The 9753-nt window shown below is 43.6% G+C and overlaps 1 protein-coding gene across 1 annotated transcript in view; it reads left to right on the top strand.

The window, feature by feature from the left end:
* The window catches only part of ATRN (attractin), a 332072-nt gene that overhangs the window by 91975 nt on the left and 230344 nt on the right, over window positions 1-9753 (top strand). The gene's annotated exons all lie outside the window — the stretch shown is intronic.

The raw sequence follows: 9753 nt of genomic DNA, 5'->3' as shown, positions 1-9753 counted from the left end.
CTATCTCTATCTATCTAATCTATCTATCTGGAAGATTGCTGGGAGTTGCAGTCTAGTAATAGGAAATTGGAAATATGTAGGGATTGGGATACTCTCAAAGAGATCCAAGGAGAAGAGGCTTGCAGCTTGGAAGCAGAGCATTTGGATCATCCTCCTCTCCTAAAGGGCCTGGTCTAGGGGATGCTGGAAGCTGTAGTCCTTTGTCCCATATTTCCACAGATATATAAACCCATTTTCCTAGTTCCAACAGACCTCACTACCTCTGAGGATGCTTGCCATAGATGCAGGCGAAACATCAGTAGAGAGTGCCTCTAGAACATGGCCATATAGCCTGAAAAAACCTACAACAACCCAATGTAATGTTCATTTGTGGGATTAACATAACTCAAAAACCACTGGACGAATTGACACCAAATGTGGACACAATACACCTATCAGACCATTGAGTGACCCATCACTCATAAAAACACTGAAAAACACAGCAGAAGGGACTTAAAAAGCCAACAAAGCAAAAAGATGCTACAGCGCATGGGCAAAAATGACTCCCTCGGCAAACAACACACACAATAGCATATCCACACTCTCTTCTGGACTATAGCTCCCAGCATCCCCCTTTAGGAGAGGAGGATGATCCAAATGCACTGCTTCTGAGCTGCAAGCTTTCTTCTCCTTGGATTTCTTTTAGAGCATCCCAATTCCTGCATATTTCCAGACTCCACCAGTGTTTGCATTTGGGCATATTGAGTATTTGTGCCAAGTTTGGTCCAGATCTATCATTGTTTGAGTCCACAGTGCTCTGTGGATGTAGATGAACTACAACTCCAAAAACTTAAGGTCAATGCCCAACAAACCCTTCTAGTACTTTCTCTTGGTCTTGGGAATTCTTTGTGCCAAATTTGGCTCGATTCCTTTGTTGGTGGAGTTCAGAATACTCTTTGATTATAGGTTAACTATAAATCCAAGCAACTACATCTCCTAAATAACAAAATGAATCCCCCTCAACCCCACCAGTTTTCAAATTGGGGCATATTGGCTTTTTGTGTCAAATTTGGTCCAGTAAATGAAAATACATCCTGCATATCAGATATTTACATGACGATTAGCAAAATTACAGTTACAAAGTATCAACAGAAATAATGTTATGGTTGGGGGTCACCGATACATGAGGAACTGTATTAAGGGGTCACGGCATTAGGAAGGTTGAGAGCCACTGTTCTAGTAGATCACTGTGTACTTATGGCTATGGCCCTTTGACCACTGAGGTGCATGATGACCTCAGGAAAACGCCCTGCATGGTGCTCTTTGCCCTTTAGTGAGTCAGTGTGTGCCATGCTAAGAATTCAGCTGCCAGGTCTTGTTGGAAGTTTGGGTGCATCCAGACATTTTATTTTGGAAATGGGTGCAAATGGTTAACCCGCAATAGTCTGGGGGTTATTGTGAGCTCTTTCACCCTTGTTTCTTGTTGGCAAGCAGTCAGACTCTTCCTTTGTAAGAAATGCTATGTATTCCAAGGAAGAGGAGAGAGAAATATTTTGTAGAGAGGTTGTTTATCTAGAACGAGCACAACGCAACAAAGAAATGGTCCATCTGGGCAAATGGTGTAGCTGTGTCTTTTGAATCTTGCAGATGTTTTAAATGGCATTTTAATCTGCAAGGGGTGGAGTGAGCATGATGTGAGTTGGCTGTTTTTATTTAATTCTTTGCAGATGAATGGGTTTTTAATTGCCCTCCTAAGTAGCTCGTGAGTCTAAAGAGCTGTGTGTTTTGAAATGTATATATAAAACCTTTGGAAATCAGCGCTGGAGGATAAACACATTTCGACATGTGAAAATAGACTTCTGTGTTTTGTTTTACCTGAAATGGCGGTGAGCGCTGTAATTGATTCATCTTGTCACTTGCCTTTCTGACAACACAGAACCATACTAAGTAAATCTAATTTCAGTTCATTTTGCATATTCATCGTGTTGTCCTCATGCTCTTGACTGATATATTCATATGCTTGTCATCTCAAGTGTGGGCAGGTGTTGATAAACCCAGGTTCCTTGGTATTCAAGTACTTTAGGAGACTGATGGCTCTCCAGCACTGACAAATCTCTCTAATTTGCTTCTTGTTTCAGTGGAGTGGATGCTCATCCTTAGGGCATTAGAATGGTTCTTTCCGTTGCCTACAAGTTGTCTTCCTATATGGCTTCAGCTTCTGGATTGTAGATGCCCACAATGAATACAACAGAAGCAGTATATTTGGCTAGGCCACCAGTAATGCTTCTCAGGGCTGGAAATTGGCAGCAAAGTCCAGTTTCACTGCCTTCCATTCGTGTCGAACAAGCGGACCTCAAAGAGGCTTACATCGTTTGAAATGGAAAGCAAAGGCATCAGTTCCATAGCTCCATCTCTGTGTAAAGAATGGAGAAATATGGGATGGCACCTTGAGGAGTTTTTCAATGACAGATATCAGTGTCTCCCCCACCACTGTAGTCCCTAAAAGGAGCTCTGGAGGAATGGGCAACTCTCTGGAGTCATATCTGGTTGGCACAGAGAGTGAGTGTGGGGAGGATAAACATTCTAGTGCAACTTTCAGCAGAACATTGGACTAGACTATTGCAACGTGCTCTACGTGGGGTTTCCTTTGAAGACTGTTCAGAAACTTCAACTAGTCCAGGGGTCCTCAAACTAAGGCCCGGGGTCCGGATGCGGCCCTCCAAGATCTTTTACCCGGCCCTCGCTCAGGGTCAACTTAAGTCTGAAATGTCTTGAAAGCACACAACAACAACAACAACAACAACAACAACAACAATCCTATCTCATCAGCCAAAAGCAGGCCCACACTTTCTATTGAAATACTAATAAGATTATATTTGTTAAAATTGTTCTTCATTTTAATTATTGTATTGTTTTTAAGTGTTTTTGCACCACAGATAAGATATGTGCAGTGTGCATAGGAATTAATTCTTTTTTCCCCCCTCCAAATTATAATCCGGCCCTCCAACAGTTTGAGGGACTATGACCTGGCCCTCTGTTTAAAAAGTTTGGGGACCCCTGAACTAGTCCAATGAGAGGCAGCTACACTACTCATCGGAGCGTCATGCAGGGACCATACCACCCCTCTGCAATGTCAGCTCCACTGGCTGCCGATCCAGTTCTGAGCACAATTCAAAGTGCTGGTCTTGACCTATAAAACCCAATACGGCTCCAACCCAGCGTACCTGTCCGAACGTATCTCCTTCTATGTCCTGCCTAGGAATTTAAGATCTCCTGGAGAGGCCCTGCTCTCAGCCCTGCCCCTGTCACAAATGAGACTGGTGGGGATGAGGGACAGGGCCTTCTCGGTGGTGGCCCCCTGCATGTGGAATTCACTCCCCGGGGAAATTAGATCACTGTCATCCCTCCTCTCTTTTAGAAGGAAATTAGAAACATGGATATGGGACCAGGCCTTTGGGTAATCTGGCAGCCTGACACTTACTTACTTACTTACTTACTTACTTAGGCGATCCCTCGTTTTCCGAGGAAGATTGTCTTCCAGTGTTCTTGTGGGTCCGTATGTGGCTGTGGAGCCCTATTCTTGCAGCCTGACAAGGACAGTGACGACGAGAGCTTTGGAATGGATTATGATAAGCTAAATGGACTCACTAATTACAGATCTTGGCGAAACGATGGCTTCTTTTCTATTAGATTTTATTGCATTAACCTAATGTTTTAATTATTTATAATGACTGTTGCTGTGTATTTTACTGTGTTTAATTGTAGGCATCAAATATGTGCCAGCTGGAAGCTGCCCTGAAAAGCCCCTTCAGGGGGTTGAGAAGGGCAGGGTAAAAATACCCGAAATAAATAAACTTAGCACTTGGAACTTCCACATTCTTATGACCGAAAGGGGAAGGCCGGCCTAGGGATGCCCAGTTCCTAGCATGTTTTGATTCTCCATCTGCAATAGAATGAGCTTTTTCAATGCCCTGGAACTGGAGCATAAGCGGTGACTAGAATCATAGAATCATAGAATCAAAGAGTTGGAAGAGACCTCATGGGCCATCCAGTCCAACCCCATTCTGCCAAGAAGCAGGAATATTGCATTCAAATCACCCCTGACAGATGGCCATCCAGCCTCTGTTTAAAAGCTTCCAAAGAAGGAGCCTCCACCACACTCCAGGGCAGAGAGTTCCACTGCTGAACGGCTCTCAGAAGCTTCTTTCCATCCTATTCCTATATCAGAAACATAGTACAACTAGATATCTGTTCACATCTTGTGCTGCCCCTTTACACACAATATCCTTTGGAAGGGCATAAACCAGAACAGATGCTCTCAGACCCTTGCCCATCAAGGACCCTTGCCCATCTGTCAAGAGCCTCCCTCTGTCTTGGACTATGTTCCTTAGGATTTTGATTTCTGGGTTGTTGTATAGGTTTTTTTCAGGCTATATGGCCATGGTCTAGAGGCATTCTCTCCTGATGTTTCGCCTGCATCTATGGCAAGCATCCTCAGAGATAGTGAGGTCTGTTGGAACTATGAAAAAGGGTTTATATACCTGTGGAATGACCAGGGTGGGACAAAGGACTCTTGTCTGCTGGAGCTAGGTGTGAATGATTCAACTGACAACCTTGATTAGCATATAATGGCCTGACAGTGCCTGGAGCAAATTTTTGTTGAGAGGTGATTAGATGTCCTTGTTTGTTTTCTCTCTGTTGTTGTGCTGTTGTAATTTTAGAGTTTGTTAATACTGGTAGCCAGATTTTGTTCATTTTCATGGTTCCTCCTTTCTGTTGAAATTGTCCACATGCTTGTGGATTTCTATGGCTTCTCTGTGTAGCCTGACATGATGGTTGTGAGAGTGGTCCAGCATTTCTGTGTTCTCAAATAAAATGCATTTGATGTATTGTCGAAGGCTTTCATGGCTGGAATCACTAGGTTCTTTTGGGTTTTTTCGGGCTATAGGGCCATGTTCTAGAGCATGGCCCTATAGCCCAAAAAAACCCACAAAAATGCTTTTGATTCCCCCCCCCCCCCCCACAGTTGATTTTTGGGAATGAATGAATCAATTACGGTAAAGAAATATGTTTCTAAACTCAGAACTGTTGAGAAGACTTCAGCTTTAATTGATATGGGGTGTGAATTGCTCAGTATAAGTAGGGTTTTTGTCAAAGAGCCAGCTGGTTTCCGCAGGAGCTCCATCATTTTCAATAGTCCTGCTGTTTTTGCACTTGCATCATATGTGACCATCCTTTGCGTTAAAGCGGACCTATGGCCTTCTGGGTGTTTTGAAGTTCAGTAAGCACAATTCCTGACCATTGGGCAAGATGTCTTAGGTCATCCAAACACCTCGAGAACTACAGGTTGTGTAGGCCCAAGTTAAACCAAGCCTACTTTGCTTAGCCGGGTTGAAGAGCACATATACACTGTAGAATTAATGGAGTTCAATGCTGCTTTACCTCCATGCCTCAGAGCTATGAAATCATTAGTCCTGGAGGTTTCGCAAGACTGTTGATGCCTCACCAAACTCTGACTCCCATGATTCCATGTCATTGAGCTATGGTAGTTAAAGTGGGTTGTTGTAGGTTTTTTCAGGCTATATGGCCATGTTCTAGAGGCATTTTCTCCTGACGTTTCGCCTGCATCTATGGCAAGCATCCTCAGAGATAGTGAGGTCTGTTGGAACTAGGAAAAAGAGTTTATATATCTGTGGAATGATCAGGGTGGGACAAAGGACTCTTGTCTGTTGGAGCTAGGTGTGAATGTTTCAACTGACCACCTTGATTAGCGTTTGATGGCCTGGCAGTGCCTGGGGCAATCTTTTGTTGAGAGGTGATTAGCTGTCCCTGATTGTTTCCTCTCTGTTGTTTTGCTGTTGTAACTTTAGAGTTTTTTAATACAGGTAGCCAGATTTTGTTCATTAATGTATTGTGAAACTACATCAATTCTACAGTGTAGATTCATCCTACAGTTCCATCTTTCTTCTTTCCCCTCCACAATTTCTCAAACCTTCAGACAATAGTTATTACTTCATAGATGTAACCTTTCTGCTCCTTGGTTTCACACACTCTACAGCAGGGGACCTCAAACTTTTTAAATAGAGGACCAGGTCACAGTCCCTCAAACACTGCACATATCTTATTTGTAGTGCAAAACCCCCCCCAAAACCCTACTTTAAAACAATACAATAATTAAAATGAAGAACAATTTTAACAAATGTAAACTTATTAGTATTTTAATTGGAAGTGCAGGTTTGCTTTTGGCTGATGAGATAGGATTGTTGTTGTTGTTGTTGGGTGCTTTCAAGTCGTTTCAGACTTAAGTTGACCCTGAGCGAGGGCCAGGTAAATGACCTTGGAGGGCCATATCTGGCCATCGGGCCTTAGTTTGAGGACCCCTGCTCTACAGCTTGTGTTGTTTAAAATCTGTATATTGATGTGTACTAGCAATATGTTCAATAGAGAATAGTTGCTGGTGTAGAAATACACAGATACGTCTGGCGTTGTACAGGCGAAATGTGCTAACACAATGGCTTATCTGTGAACAACTACTTGAACACTCTGGAGAGGTTTTAGTAGGTCTCCACTGTGATGTGCAAACAAAGTGCTGCTTGTTCTTAGTTTTCCCTTGGCTGAGCAGTTGGGCTGATTTTCCCAGAAGCTGTGATGGAATTGTGTCTTTCGAGCGGCTGCTGTGGAGGGTGGCAAATGCCAAATTAGGCTTTGGGAATCTGAAGAGCCTGGAGGGCCATCTGTCAGGGGTTCTTTGATTGTGCTTTTCCTGTATGGCAGGGGGTTGGACTAGATGGCCCATGTGGTCCCTTCCAACGCTCTTATTCTTTGATTCTATGAATCTGAGCCCTGACAGTTTAGCATGGAACTCTTCTTTTTACTTCAATGCATGTGACATGGCTTTGGAGACAGAGATCCTGGTGCAGGTTGCACTGCATACCCTAGTTTATGACCTTAGAAATTTTCGGGTGAAAACCAGGAATAGTTAGATTACATGAATGCAGGATCAGAGCACCTGAGTGTGCAGTTCGAATGCATCTTCTGTGTTACGTTGTGTATGGATACCTACTTTGATTTCTTGCTTCTTCTGAGGTTTGTTTAGGAATACATTTGAAGCATTGATTCTGTTCCACTCTATGAACTATCCCCGTGAGACTGTGAGTTGTTTGGAGATATACAATTGCATCTGAAACTTTGAGAGTGCATTTATTTGTTTGATAGAACAAACAAGTTCTTGAATACTGTGTGGATATGTGTGCAATTCCTGACAATTGAACAAACTGGCAATAGGGGTTTCTCTGGGTGTTGGAAGCCAAAACAGTTGGAGGGCCGCAATTTGAGGATGCCTGGTGTAATTCTTGAAAGATTCATACTCACTCTATTGCTTTATTTTTATTTATCGTGTCAAGGGCAACCAGACAATTGTATTACATTTCTAACAGAACAAAACAAACAGACAGACAAAACACAAAGTTTGCAAGCTTGGTAGTTGATTAAATGTCCTTTGACCAGTATCGGCCACTTGGAGTGCCTCTGGTGTTGCCGCAAGAAGGTCCTCCATTGTGCATGTGGCAGGGCTCAGGTTGCATTGCAGCAGGTGGTCAGTGGTTTGCTCTTCTCCACACTCACATGTCGTGGATTCCACTTTGTAGCCTCGTTTCTTAAGATTGGCTCTGCATCTCTTGGTGCCAGAGCGCAGTCTGTTCAGGGCCTTCCAAGTTGCCCAGTCTTCTGTGTGCTCAAGGGGAAGTCTCTCATTTGGTATCAGCCATTGATTGAGGTTCTGGATTTGAGCCTGCCACTTTTGGACTCTCGCTTGCTGAGGTGTTCCAGCGAGTGTCTCTGTAGATCTTAATTTTTTTTCCCCTGGATTTAAGTCGTTGACGTGCTGGCTGATACCCAAACAGGGGATGAGCTGGAGATGTCTCTGCCTTGGTCCTTTTACTATTGGCTGCTACTTCCCGGCGGATGTCAGGTGGTGCAATACCGGCTAAACAGTGGAATTTCTCCAGTGGTGTAGGGCGCAGACTCCCCATGATAATGCGGCATGTCTCATTAAGAGCCACATCTACTATTTTAGCGTGGTGAGATGTGTTCCACACCGGGCATTCATACTCAGCAACAGAGTAGCATAGGGCAAGGGCAGATGTCTTCACTGTGTTTGGTTGTGATCCCCAGGTTGTGCCAGTCAGCTTTCGTATGATATTGTTTCCGGCACCCACTCTATTGCTAACGGAAGGTTTATAAACCCAGAATTACAAAGAGAGATTATGTTTCCATACTCTTTCTTGGGAGATGCAGATGCTCATGTATATGTGCATGTATGTATATATGTGCGTTCTTGTCGCCTGCCTAAAGTGACCCTGTAACAGGTGTCTGAAGATGTTTGGTCTGAAGATGTTTGCACCTGCCTTCCTCTGAGGCAGAAGCAAAGTGACTTGTGCAAGGTCACTCACTGATTTAGGTTTCGAACTCTGGTCTTCAGCATCATAGTCCCAATATTCCAGCCCCTGCACTTTACTAGTTCATGTATGGATGCAGATGATAAAATTAAAATTAGTGTACAAGCATTGCAAGACTGTCGCTTTTCAGATGTGTTGAACAGCAACACATCTTTGTTTCTTGGTGAGTCATGCCGGTAAGGCATGGAAAGCAGAAGTGGTTGAAAGAGAGACAAATATAAGGTTAAAATGTTTTTTCCCTTCATCATTCATGTTGTTGATTGTGTCATTTGTGTTCTCTGATCTGAAATTCAAGAGCTGGCAAGCACAATGTGGAGGGGCCAATCTGGCTGGAAAGTCTGTGTCGAGGAACTGCTTTTATAAAATAAAATACTTTTTTAAATAAATAGAAAAGGTGTTTTTCCCTGCTTGCACTTCGCATTCCTTGAAATGGGCTAGTACCTCTTTTGTTGTTGATACAGACAGTTCCCTGCTATTGAATATTGCATGAGGTTCTTGTGGGTTTTTTCAGCCTATAGGGCCATGTTCTAGAGGCATTTCTCCTGACGTTTCGCCTGCATCTATGGCAAGCATCCTCAGAGGTAGTGGGGTCTGTTGGAATTAGGACAATGGGTTTATATATCTGTGGAATGGCTGGGATGGGGCAAAGAGCCTTTCTCTGCTGGAGCTAGGTGTAAATGTTTCAACTGACCACCTTCATTAGCATTTGAACGCCTGGCTGAGCCTGGGAAAACCTTTTGTTGAGAGGTGTTAAGATGTGCCTGGTTGTTTCCTTTCTGCTGTTTTGCTGTTGTAATTTTAGAGTTTTTTTAATACTGGTAGCCAGATTTTGTTCATTTTCATGGTTTCCTCCTTTCTGTTGAAATTGTCCACACGCTTCTTGTGGATTTCAATGGCTTCTCTGTGTAGTCTGACATGGTGGTTGTTGGTGTGGTCCAGCATTTCTGTGTTCTCAAATAATATGCTGTGTCCAGGCTGGTTCCTCAGGTGCTCTGCTTCTCTGGCTGAAGTAGTCTGCAGTGCCTTTCATGTTCCTTGATTCGTGTTTGGGCAATGCTGCTGTGTTTGGTGGTCCCTCTGTAGACTTGTCCACAGCTGCATGGTATACGGTAGACTCCTGCGGAAGCGAGAGGATCCCTCTTGTCCTTTGCTGAACATAGCATTTGTTGGATTTTCTTGGTGGGTTTGTAGATTGTTTGTATGTTATGTTTCCTCATCAGCTTCCCTATGCGGTCAGTGGTTCCCTTGATGTATGGCAGGAACCCTTTTCCTCTGGGTGGATCTTTGTCTTGACTCTCGTGACTTCTTCTCGGTGGTC

The sequence above is a fragment of the Anolis sagrei genome, chromosome 5 (assembly GCF_037176765.1).
Source record: "Anolis sagrei isolate rAnoSag1 chromosome 5, rAnoSag1.mat, whole genome shotgun sequence".
Classification (NCBI taxonomy): Eukaryota; Metazoa; Chordata; class Lepidosauria; order Squamata; family Dactyloidae; genus Anolis; species Anolis sagrei.
The sequence above is the reverse complement of the archived record's forward strand: the minus strand, read 5'-3'. Positions and strand labels throughout refer to the sequence as shown.